Consider the following 13,615-nt stretch of genomic DNA (forward strand, 5'->3'; position numbering starts at 1 on the left):
CTTGTTTGCATTACAGGGTCAGCTGTCTGAGCAGAGATCATCCTGGGGGGCACCAAGACGTTCACCAACCGAGAGATACAATTTCTCTGGTGAGTCCTGGGTATGCCAAGGACCTGCTTGCAGCAGGACATGCCCAGAATACTTCGCCCAGGAAACAACCAGGAGGCATCGAAGTCAGATGACCGAACCATGTCAGCTGGCTCCTTTCAATATGGAATATGGAGGAGCATTGGCGCATTACTGAGCACAGTACTGGTGTTCAGTAATGGGCCTCTAACTCTCCTTTGGTTGAAAAAGAGTGATTGGAAAGAAAAGTGAAGGCAATTTAACCAGCAGATTAACACTTTGGAATGTGATATTTAGCAAACACATAAGGGTGATGTTCAGATATCTACTTATATCTGGTTCTATATGCTAAAGTCCACACCAATCAAATATAATCTTTTTTTTTTCACTAGTACAGCTCCAGACATGATGCATAAATGGAGAAAAACCTCACCCTCTGAACTGGATGTTTGGGTTTTCCACACTTTGCTGTTAAGTACGGTGGCCCCGAGAGGCCAAACGGACTGCAACTTCAGAAAACACCTGCAAAAAGAAAAATGCTGCAAAAAGAAAAACGCTGCACTGCAACTTCAGAAAACACTTGCAAAAAGAAAAATGCTGCAAAAAGAAAAACGCTGCAAAAGCACACAAAACACAACGGAAATAGGAAAAAACACAATGGAAATGTTTCTAGGGAGACAATAACCCGACGGACCAGTTGCACAAACCAAAACATGTATGTATATTCCAGATATCTGTAGTATTATTAGAATCATATTATTACAACGCATTTACCTCTCCTCCACTTCTTTGAAGTGTCTCCCAGTCCCAGCGCACTTGTTAGCATGTTTTGGTTTGTGCAACTGGTCCGTCGGGTTATTGTCTCCCCAGAAACATTTCCATTGTGTTTTTTCCTATTTCCGTTGTGTTTTGTGTGCTTTTGCAGTGTTTTTCTTTTTGCAGCATTTTTCTTTTTGCAGCGTTTTTCTTTTTGCAACGTTTTTCTTTTTGCAGGTGTTTTCTTTTTGCAGCGTTTTTCTTTTTGCAGCGTTTTTCTTTTTGCAGGTGTTTCCTGAGGTTGCAGTGCAGCGTTTTTCTTGAAGTTGCAGTGCAGCGTTTTTCTTTTTGCAGCGTTTTTCTATTTGCAGGTGTTTTCTGAAGTTGCAGTCCGTTTGGCCTCTCAGGGCCACTGTAGTTAAGGCTTTAGTTAACATATTTTGAATGACAAACATCACATACACTCAGACCTTGTTAGCATATCACAAACAATCCGCTAGAGGACAATAATTCAAAACCAGTTCTTTAACTAAAAAAACCTGCTCACAATTAGTGGTGAGACTTGATGTATTTACACCAGTGCTGTCTTTTTCTCTCCATGGGTGGGAATTTGTACTTTCAGTCTGATGTGTCAAAGGTTGGTTACATTGCTTGCGGTTAAAATTCAAATGTACACATGTAATCCTCTTCTGAGATACTGAATATACAAGTTTGTGGGTTGCATGTTTCTGGAGTTTATCACTAACACACTTGTCACAGTTGTCATTTTCCTCCTTTAAATCTATCAGAGTAAATGGTTCGTTTTGAGCAACGATGGCACACTGTGGTGCAAACTGATCAAATATGCAAGAGCTGATGCAATGAATCAGTAACTCATCCAGCCACCCACAGTGAGTTCTGAACAGTATATTTCATTTTTTTAAAATCTTCTTTTCAACCAGTTAACATGGAAAAAACATAAATGTAGAAAAATAAAATGAATTTAAAATAATTGATAGTTTTATGGAATTTAATAGACTTCAAGAAGTTATTTTACACAGATTATAATGTGAGGTATATATAATGGCTCCAAATGGGTTATCAGAATTTTTTGGGGGGGTGGCAAAAGTTGTTTTCTTATTTTAACCACAGTTCATCTCATTGCCAAACAATTTTCGTCATAGTTTTCATGAACTTTTTTTTCTGACAAAAACAAGATAACTATACAAAAACTAATGCATGAGGACAAAAATTACGCTGATATTTGATGAATAAGAATGAGATGAAAATGTCCTAGAGAGACGAGATCCAATCGGAAATACTTAAGCTGTGTAAGAAAGGCAGGAAAAGTTTGGAGGTGATCCAATTAGAAGTAAACTTGTGCACTAAGGTTGGACATGCACAATTCAATCTGCAGCCAACAAGCCGGGTGGGAGTGAGGGGAGCTCCCATGCTTGCTGTTTCTCATGACAACGGGACAAAATTTGAATGCTTGGGAGGAAGACAAGAGTAGACATATGGAGACATTTTGCATTTGATGACTTTCACACTTCATATTTTAATCCACTGAATTAACTTCAGATTTAATCTATGACAATCTTATGATACTTAGTCAACTAAAACTTGACTAAAACTAAAATAATTCAGGTTCCTAAACTATTGTTAAAACTAAATGACGCTTTAGTCAAAAGCATAACTAAGTAAAACTTTGCTGTCAAAATTAATGCTGTTTTTAATTGATGTTTCCATTCCACCCCATTCTCTAGCATGTTTCAAGCAACCCTCAGCATGTCCTTCACTACATCCATGAATCTTCTCTGTGTTCTTCCTCTTTTCCTCCTGCCTGGCAGCACCATATTGTATGTCCTTTGTCCAATATAACCACTATCTCTTCTCAGCACATCCAAACCCTCTCAATCTTGCCTCTCTAACTCTTCTTTCTCAAAAAGTGTATTCTGTTTATCTGGATACTGCATTTTAACACTCTTCCAAGTGACACATTCAGTCTCCAGACTCAAGACTGAAATATATTCAGCTAGCTATGTTAGGAACACCTTGGCAGAGTTTCTTTAATTTTGGGACAAATGCTCCGTGTAATACACTATGTGTAATGATTTCACAGGGGAGATGACCTAAATGTAGGATACAGCTTCCTGGATCATAGGTCACCTTTTACTAATCCTTGAGGCAATGCCACCCACACAGATTAAGTCTTTTTTTGTTTTTCAACACAGGGCTTTGGTCACTGCAAGTTCACAGGTTGTAAAACTAAACCTACAGAAGTTAAAACCAACTTGCCAGACCTTACTGATGTAGAAAAAACGACACAGAAACTGGTAATTGTGTGTCAGAGTTTCCACAGCATGGAGTGAGTTACTGACAGCGGCTCACTGTGATACACTGCCGGGGCATTCAGCACAGGCCAAAGCAAACCACTCTCTTCCAACTTGCAGCTACAAGGCAGAATTTGAACTAAACAAATAACCTCAGAACTGTATGACAGAGGAAACCATTCTTTTGGTTATAGTGAGGTAATTAATGGGTCATAGAGAATGTGAAAAAGCAGCAATCCTTTCATTAGCTTTTTGAAGCTTTTCATTCAAAATGTACTATTTTACTTTCGTGACTTTTCTTTGGGCTTGTCCCTTTCTATGCATGAATTTAAAAAATTTTCACATCCTGTGTTTCTTGCAGGGTTTTGTAGATGTGAACTGCAGATTGCATACCATGGGAATTTTTAGTCAGAATTTTCAAGACATGGAAAAAAGTAAGGGACAGCAGAATGGTATTATGATTCCCACCATTGCCTCATAGCAAGAAGATTCTAGGTTTAATGAAGAAAAGCGTCTGGACTTCTTTAAGTTGCTTGAAGACGTTTCACCTCTCATCCGAGAAGCTTCTTCAGTTCTAAGGTCAAATGGCCGAGAGTCCCAGATTTAAACCCAGTGTCCCAGATTTAAACCCAGTGGGAGTATCCCCCCAAAGAGGGACAAAGGACCCCCTGGTGATCCTCTACGATGACTACGATGACCTGGATGACTGAGAACCTTCACAGACATATTCTAGGTTTAAATCATTCATATGGGATTTGTGTGAGCTAGTGTTATCCTATATATCCTATCCACATCCTAGCTAGTGTTGGCTTTCCCCGACTACCTCCTCAAACAATCCAAAAGCATGTATAGTCCTAAATTGGCTGTAGGTGTGGATTTGCCAGCTGGTTTAGGTTCCAGCCCTCCGCGACCCTGAACTGGACAAATGGAAGAAAATGTATGTTTGGATTGAAGAAGATAAAAGATATTCTCTAAAGTGCATGTGACATGATAGTACCCACACATTCAAAGATGTTTATTTACAGTATCACAAAGTATGTTTCCTTTGCGCAACTTTCCAGCTGCAGGCTTTCACTCTGCAAAACGCACACAGCTCTGCCGTCAGGTCCTGACACCCTACTCAAGTACAGAAGGCATGATCAGACAATAGTCATCAGGTTCTGGTCAGCCTCCGCTGACACCACACCCTGAACCTACGGCTCCACCCTTCTCCTGCAGCCGAGCCACAAACTGCACCACACCACAGTATATTAAACCATGATATGAATGTAGGTTGCTCGGCAAATAAATACAAGGTGCGGTCAAAAAGACCTAAGAACATGTTAAAAACTACACCTTATCAAGATTTGGTTCACTTAGATTTTGGTTCACTAGACTGATGACCTGTCCTGCCTTTTGCCTTATGACAGCTCATGATTTATTGGTAGGCTCCAGCCACACTCTCTCACCCTTATTTAGATAAGAAGGAGAACAAAGATGGATGAATGGATGAATTGATGGACAAATGGACAATGATGCATTTTCAGATGCTTCAGAACATTTTAGTAGAACTCTGTGAAGACAGTCTTACCTGTTTTGAACTTCGAAAACTTTTAGAAAATCCTAGAAATTCAGGTTGGTTTGAAACAGAAAGTGTGTTTCAGTTTCACAACAGAAAGTGTGAAAATAAAACTGATCTGAAGCTACAGAAATATTGCAGCTGTCTGGCCATCTGAGAAGATGAGTTTTGCCAAATATAAATAAAGTAAATCTTTTGATTTTCATGGATTAGCTTTCACAGTGTGCACTACCACTAAAAGTTAAATATTTAAGCTTCTGTATTCAGATTGCCCATAAAGTCTTGTCATTCCGCTGAAACCCTTTTCATTTCTTTCTGAATCACAAACAAGAACAATTTGAACCCGATCTCCAACAATTTTTTATCCACTTTATGACAGCATATTATCATCAGGAGTCACTTTTATTTCTCTCAACCAGCTCCTTTGGCTCCACCATATGGTGCCTTTACTAAACCTGTGGTTGTGCGGTCAGTTCACACAGGCTGATGATTCATATAGAGGCCATGGAAGAGCCAGCATAAACATTGTTGGACAAAAGACCATTGAGGTTTGAGCCACAAACTTAAACTGAAGAAAATCATTGAAAAATGTGCGGTCTGGAGAAACTTGAAAAACCAGTCTGAACTGCATTAACTTTTCTGAATATGAGTGAAATACTAATTGGTGGTTCAAAGTGTGTTTTGATGTTAGGAAAACCAAGCAAAAATACATTTAATAGGGCCTTATAGACAAAGCGATCCTGGTGAATGATTATGTTTCTGGTTTGCTCGACTACTTTCCAGCTGATGAACTTGGCAAGGTTAAACTCTGAGCGTGGGAGCCCTGCTTCGTCCCTGGTGGTTTTATAACATTTGTGGCCAAAAGAACAAGGGGAGGGGAAAGGAGTGAGGATTTTTTCTTGCTGTAGCAGCACACATGCATCCACTGATGACTCATACTGCTGGCTCTGCGTCTTTCCACAAGAGCCATAAAATTCAGGGGCCTGTAATGAGTTTCACATTGAGCAGCAGAGCAGTAAATGCACTTCTACTATCTGCAACTTCTGAGTCACATAGGAAACCACAAGGACACTCAGCTCTTCCCTTCCTCAGTGCCTACTTGAATTCAAAATGGGCATTCTCTGGGATCCCCAGCATGCCTTTCTGCTATTGTTCATTCATGGTCAGTCTAAATGCTGATCATACAGTCTGCAAATCTCCATGGATTGGTGAACTTTGGCTCTGCCAAGTTAAATGTCTAAAGTGAAAGACCAAAGACTTCTGAGGCAAAAGAAGGAACAAGTCAGTAAGTCCTGGACATTTTTCCCCTTTTTGACTAAATTATTTTAGAGTAAAGGATAAGCTGACAAGTTACTTGTGGAAGTCTTTTCGCAGTCTGATGATAATTTTGATCAGATATTTCTTAATAAAGTAGAGGGCTAGTTAAGCTCATGTGATTCTGATGTCTAATGCTAAGTTGAAGTTTGTCATGGAGGAACGTCCCTATTTTGTACAATAAACCTGCTTCTTAAGGAGTTGCATCTGTCCAAAAAAAAAAAGCAAAACAAAAAATAACTGCCATAATAGAATAATAGAAATTAAATTCACATTAGATCGTGGCCAAAGCACATAATTCCAGTTGTTTTCATGAGCTATTGTTACAAGAGCAAAATGCCACTTAACACTGAAAATCAGTCTAAATATTTAAGTTTTAATCAGAAGAATCTGTGAGTAGTAATGAATTGTAGGCACTTATGAGACTTTATGATGTGGACAATTATGCATTATGTTTATGCTCCATGAAACAAAGATAACTGTATAACTTCTGAAATAACTGAAACCGCCTGTTATAAAATTGGGATCTCTTCCCACAAATGAGTTCTACATTCATAGCCTTTTCCTTTGGTTCAGTTAAATCATGCAATTAAATCCCACTGAGGCTTCCAACAACAAACACAGTGCAGCTCTTACTGATTACATACCACTTTGTCTGTACACAGCATACATTAAAACCATAAATGCACTCTTGACCCAACAATATTTGTTAACAAAAGAAACAGGGTTTTGAAGATGATTAAAAAACTGCCCACAATTCACTTCAGAGGCTGTGAACTGATTAGTACTGAGGGAAAGAGAACTGGGCTCATTTACAGTGACTGACCCCTTGAGGCCCCGGTCCTCCATGTAAGGTAGCAACATCATCAGAAGAGGAATTCAGCTGCTTCCAGTGGAAGAGAAACGGATTAAGGAGTATTTTCACATCACGTTCCTCAGGTTGTTTAAAGATCGACAGATGCTTGAAATCTGACGTAGTGTGCAGTTTGCCAGGAAAATGTTTCATGTCAAAACACTTCATTACACTGTTCAGGAGCACGTCTAGCAGAGCTTCCTGTGTTAGTATGTGGATGACTGCTTGAATCATAAAGATTTTCAACAAACCAAAACATTAGGAACTTCTTTTTTAAGAGGAAATTTGAAACTTTATGAATGTAATTCTTCATCTTTCATCTATACTTATTTGCAGGTTTAACAGTTCGGGCTTCAAACAAGAACCAGTTGACAACGTCACCTATTTTTTGCCTGGCTGAAGCACACTGGATTCTCAGTATATATCAGAACTGATCTGAAAATGTTTGTGTTGATTGTTAAATCTCTTCATGGCTTCTCTGCCTGGTGTATGAGGCTGGTTCAAAACCTGAGGTCCTTCGGCAGATTTTTCTTACCCATCTCTACAGTATAGCTAAAAACTAAGGGCAATTTGTTAGAGCTTCAAAACTATGGAAGAGCACGAGGACATAAATTTAGAGTCAATTACATTCTCTTTAAAGTAGGGGTGGGGAACTCCAGGCCTCAAGGGCCGGTGTCATGCAGGTTTTAGATATCACCCTGGGTCAACACACCTGAATGAAATCATTAGTTTATTACCAGGCCTCTGGAGAACTTGAAGACATGTTAGCCATTTAAATCAGTTGTGATCAAGGACACATCTAAAACTTGCAGAACACCGCCCCTTGAGGCCTGGAGTTCCCCACCCCTGCTTTAAAGCACTCTGGCTTATGCATTATATAATATTGTTCTCTCTTTTTCTTGATTTTGTACTCTCCTTGTCTTAGTTGTTTCAAGATAATTTGTCTGCTTTTCTAGAGTCTCATGTCCTGTGGTTGGATGTACTTCATTTTAACCACTCTGGACTACAGCTGGCAGTCCCTGATCCACCAGGAAGTCTGCAGTGAGATTGATGGTACATTAAACTGGAACCTGCAACAGCTACAGCAACTGCAACTGCATCTGGGTCATTTTCTGCACCTGCAGATTGAGTTTACAGAGCATGTACAACAAATGGGACTACCATCTCCAGCTCTAATCAAGACATAGGGCTGGAATCCATTTGCAAGATAACGACAACATTGTGGTGGAGACCTTCACATGAATAATGTCCAAGGTTAAAATCCAGACTGGGGCCTTCCTGTGTGCAGTTGGTATGCTCCCACAATCCAATGACAGGAAGGATAGGTTATTTGGTGATTTGAAATTGGTTGTAGGAGTGAATGGTTACCTGTTTGTCTGTGTCAGTGACAGACTACCAACCTGTCCATGGTGTACCCCACCCCCGCCCTATGACAGCTGGGATTAAGCTCAGCCCCTCATGTGACTCTGAATTGGATAAATGGAAGAAAATGAATAGACTGACAATTAAATCATTTTATATATAGTCTGTAGGTTACACAGGAGTGATGTTACCCCTGTGTTTGTATGACATAGCTCACCCTTTTGTCAGATACTACCTGACAAGAAGTCAGCCACCTGTGTAGACACACACAGCCTTTAAGCTCAACTTACCATTGATTGACCCTTAAAAACCTTTTTCTAGTTTTTTTGTTCATTGATAATTATCTACTTGTTTTTCCAGGAACAGCCTAATTTTTGCGAAGCCAGTGTTATTTCATACTGAATGAAAAGTTCATAAATCTTTCCCCCCCGTTATAGTGATTTGGTGTCTTAGGAACAAAAATTCAAGATTTGTTGTTTAGCCAACAAATTGACAAACTGTAGCCATTATGGTTTCCCCCCTCTTTTTTCCATTTCATGCTGAGGTACTTTAATCAGACGGCAGTAAAAGTTAAGTCCATTTCCTGTCTGTCAGGAAAACATTCCTTCCATCCTGAGTCATCAGTGTGAAAAGTGTTTGCAAAGTAGATAATTTAATTAAGAATAATCTGCTTTGATTTCAGATAAAGAAAACAGGAAGGAACACTAACGATAACAAGTCACTTCATTGCTGCAGGAAATCTTGTCCCATAGTTGATCAAAATACTTGTTTACAGGGCTGCTTATAGGCTTCTACTAGAGGAACCCATAGAAATTCGCTGCAATGACAACTCAACTTTAAGTAGACGTGCACAAATGGAAACAATCATTTTAAAAAGGAGGGTCCATCGCACAGCAAGTCCAGAAAACAAATACAGCTTTTATTTGAGCAGCTCACTCTGTCAGTTAAGGTTTTTTGGTTTATTTCCAGACTGCCAACTAGTGCAAAGTCACATGTCCGCAGATGCTCTGGAAGTGGTTTTTGTGGACTTGTTCCATAACAGTCTGAAGTCCAGATTTTCACCTTTGTTGAATTTGAAGCAAAGTAAATCGCAATCTTCAGTATTCTTCTTTATGTTTACCTAGATTAGCTCTGGTCTATTTTGCATTTGCATTGAAATTCCTTTATATTTTAATTGTTTTTCCCAATTCTGGTTTAGTGCATACTTACTGCCTGGATTGCAAGAGTGAGCAATAGCTAAATTATGGTTGTCACTGGTGTTGGTGAGGTGGTTTCCAAGAAGGCTGACATGTTCTTACACATCAGAAGCAGAAAAAATAAGCAAAAACACACCATCTTTAAGTTTGCATCAGTCTGTCAACAACCCACTGTATGGTACTCTGATCCTTATGCAGGAAACCAATGAACAAATACAGCTACAGCACACAAAATACAAGGAAAAAGATATCATTTAAAAGTCCACATTGAAACATCCTTTGTGTTTTTGATGCAATGCATAGACTCTTCTTCACATGATGTGGGACCTTCTGCAGTCCTCTGGTCTTTATAAGTTGGTGTCTGCACATGTGCCAGCTCAGCAGCTACCCAACACCATATAGTTCAGTCGGTCTCAGAACATAATGCAAAATTAATGTAGATGTGATCCAAACAAACTGTTCCCAAAACACCTTCTCTAAGTTGTAGTATTGCACACATATTCATACTGGTTGCAGCTGTTCCTCAAACTCTGACACAGGATCTGAAGCATGCAGCTCAAACACTTGGTGATAAACTACATGATCTTCACCATATTTACTTAGCTTTTATTAATCACACCATCATGTAGGTTAACATTCAGCAAATGTTAATACGACCCTGTTCTATTTTTTCTACATGCTCAAACAATTTGCACAGATGTTCACAGTGGTTGAAAATGTTCAAATGTCAGAGGTCTTTTACATGGCTGGTGCAAAACAGCTCTACAGAGCCCCTATAGAAAATCTAAATGAAATTTCCCTACGTCTGCTTTTTATGTGCATGTGTGAAGTTCCCCCAAAATGTATGAGAAAGGACAATGTACACAACTGACGTTTGTGAAGCTTCATCAAACTTAATGCTCGTTAAGAATTAGGCCATAAAGACTTCCATATGCAAATACTGTGTAATATTCACAGGACTATGGACATTTACATTATGTGTTCTAATGCATAGCTTTTTAAATTGCTGGGTGTTCTCTAAAACTACACAGTGCCAATGGAAAGAGATGTCCAAATTGTTTATACAGCATCCAAGAATAGTAAAAAACAATAAAACATAAGAAAAAAAACCCCAAACCTGAGCCTCCAGAATATCCAAAGATAACATTGTCTGACTATTAGACAGATCCAGATCCAAACTATTATTTGGATCTTGGGGGGACATAAGGCCACATGACATAATGTTCCTCAGCCTTGCACAGTCTTTAAAATCTCCAAAGAGCTATCCAGAGAATTCAGGGAAAGCTAAAATAATAATATGGCATTGAGAGACTGTGGCTTACTTTTAACCAGAATGAAATGTTGGGACTAATCCTTCAGGAACACAAGCACTTCAAAATGGTGATTTAAAGAAACCTACAGTGAATGGACATACAGTAAAAACAGGTAAATCAGTTTAATATACTGTTAGAGCCAATTCTATAAGAGCTTTAAAGCTTTATCACAAGGTGAGGTCAGGTCTTTATTCTGGGTATAAATTTTAATCATCATCAAGTTCAGTAAATGGAGTGAGTTTTTTCTTATCTTTCATTATCTTCTGATTTTGCTGCTGTTTCTGTAGCATCATGGTGATATGTTAGCATGTTTTTCAGCTTATTTGCTACATTTTCAACATTTGCTAACTAGCATTTTGTCATAAACCCATACCGAGCAAACAAAAGGTAGGTGGGTAATGGGGGTTAAAATTGGTAAGGTAGGAATGTGGTCTATGTTGCAAGAGAGGCAGTGACAGACTAGTAATAACTAAACTATGAGTTAACACAACAGTTGAAATTACTTTCTGGGGAGGAATAGATGAAAGATACACACAAGAGCTAATGAAAGGCAGGTGAGCTGGCTGGTAAGCTGATAGAGGCAGATCATACCTTCTTCAGCACACACACACATACACAATTTAATAAATGCCTGTTGCCTCACCTTCTCTTTCCTTGTGTCTTTTACTCACCTTTTCCACATGCATCTCAGGAAGGAGGGAATAAGACACGAGGAAAGCAGGCAAGAAAAGGAATGGAGGATGTGCAAATTGAGAAATGAGAAAGGGGGGCAAGCACTCAAAACATTTTGCTCTTGCTATTTTTGGAGTTGTTCCAGGGTGCTCAAAGTGCAACCAGCAGCAGCACTCTGTACTTTCTTTCTTTCTTTCTTTCTTTCTTTCTTTCTTTCTTTCTTTCTTTCTTTCTTTCTTTCTTGCTGGTGATTTACAGTGGCGGATTTTACATGGTATCATTGCGGTAAATGCTTTTGTGTCCATCATTAAGCCTGGGTCTTCAGATGCATGTCCTTTTTGTTCGATGAGAGAAACTGTTTTTCATTGTTTTGTACAATGTTTCCGATTGATTGATTTATTTTCGGTTCTTACTGGTATTTGGGAATCCTTTGGAGAATGTTTTACACAACAGTGTTTTATTTTTGGGTTTTCATATGATAAAGGGAAGAAGAAAAAGGGGCGATTGCTGAATTTTTTCTTGGGCCAAGCGAAGATGGCAATTTATTTGAGTAGAAAGTATAAGATTGATAAGGGACGAAATACTGACTGTGTTGAGCTCTTTAAAGGTTTGTCGAGAGCCAGAGTGATGTTAGAGTATAAATATTATTTCAATATGGATGGAGTGGATGCTTTTCGAAATCTTTGGGATTATAAAGGCAGTCTGTTTTCTTTAAATGACTCTGAACTTGTGTTTAGCAATGTGTTGGTTTGAGCTGACTGTTTGTATGGCTCACTATTGAGTGAATAAATGTGTTTTTAAAAATCAAATCTTTCTTTCTTTCTTTCTTTCTTTCTTTCTTTCTTTCTTTCTTTCTCTCTTTCTTTTCTTTTTTTTACCTCTAGGTACATCATAGGTTGACATTTAATGTCATATGAGACAAAATGAGCCTCTGTCTTTAATTTTCATTTTAGCATAGGCTAAACCTTCCACATGCACAGAAATAACACTTGGGTGGAAGAGTGGTTTGTGCTATTGCTTCACAGCAAGAGGTTGCATGGTTCGAACCTGTGTGCAGCCTTTCGGAGTGGGGTCTGCGCAGCTTTTACTCCTGCCATCAAAGAAACTCATGCAAAAGAGTTACTTAATGCCAGGAGTTTCACTTCCTGTTTAAATAAAGGTTACAGGTGGCGCTAATGGTTAAAAAAACAAGTTATTAGTCATCCAGTCAACATGACAGGTGCTAAAAGCATGGTTAGTATTGATCTTAAGCCTGTTTATGGTTAGGAGTGAAATTCGTGTGGGAATACTGGTAATTTCTACTATTTCTGTTTTTTTAAACATGTAAATGTTAGTGGGATACATTCAGTGTTGTTTTTTGTTTGCAGTATGACAAACATGGATTTTTGCCAGACATATTTTCTTTTAAAGCAGAAAATCCCCAAATATCTAGAATTTACAGTCTTTTTCAAATATAACTAAATCAGACAGTTGGGGTAGAAGTGTATTATGAATGTTTCAGCTGGCTGAGACTCACATATTGCAAGAGTCTCTGCTGTGTGCCCTTAGCAATGTCATTCTCTCAGCTTAAGCATTGTGTAACACTGAAGCTGTCCTAGTTAAAAAAAGATTTCTGGCACTCAGTGGTGATTTATGATTAATGGCATTAAAAAATGTTTTGTTTTTAAAATCGAGTCAATTTTAAAGCTGTTTTAAATGACAACACACCTTTGCTTGTCTTTACTTTACTCTACCGATGATCTGTATTCATATTCCTACCTTAATTTCCTCTTTAATTACTTAGAGTCCAAAGGTGATGTCCCCGGGAGCAGGACATGAATGAAACACAGTGGACTCATAAAAGAACCATTCAGGTTTGGCTGGCAGAGGGACAGTCGAAACCAAGTTTGCTCCTACAGGATATCTCCACTTTTAATAGTAGATTGGGAAATCTTTTGGATTGGACATGTGAGGGCTCAGTGCCCCATGGCCATTATCTGGGAACTCTTAACTGAGGTCATATGGTCATGAAAACAGCTGCACTATTCGTGAGAATGATATAATTTTATTTCTTTATCTTTTGTTGATTTGTCCACTTGGCACTCCTGTAGCAATGCCTCTGTAATATTCCCTTTGCCCTCCTCACATCTACCAGCTCTTTCACTTTGGCTCCCACAGCCCCAGCTTTCATCTCCTCCTCCTCCTCCTTTCTGATCCTCTTCTTTTTTCTCATC

Source organism: Oreochromis aureus, linkage group 16 (assembly GCF_013358895.1).
Source record: "Oreochromis aureus strain Israel breed Guangdong linkage group 16, ZZ_aureus, whole genome shotgun sequence".
Lineage (NCBI taxonomy): Eukaryota > Metazoa > Chordata > Actinopteri > Cichliformes > Cichlidae > Oreochromis > Oreochromis aureus.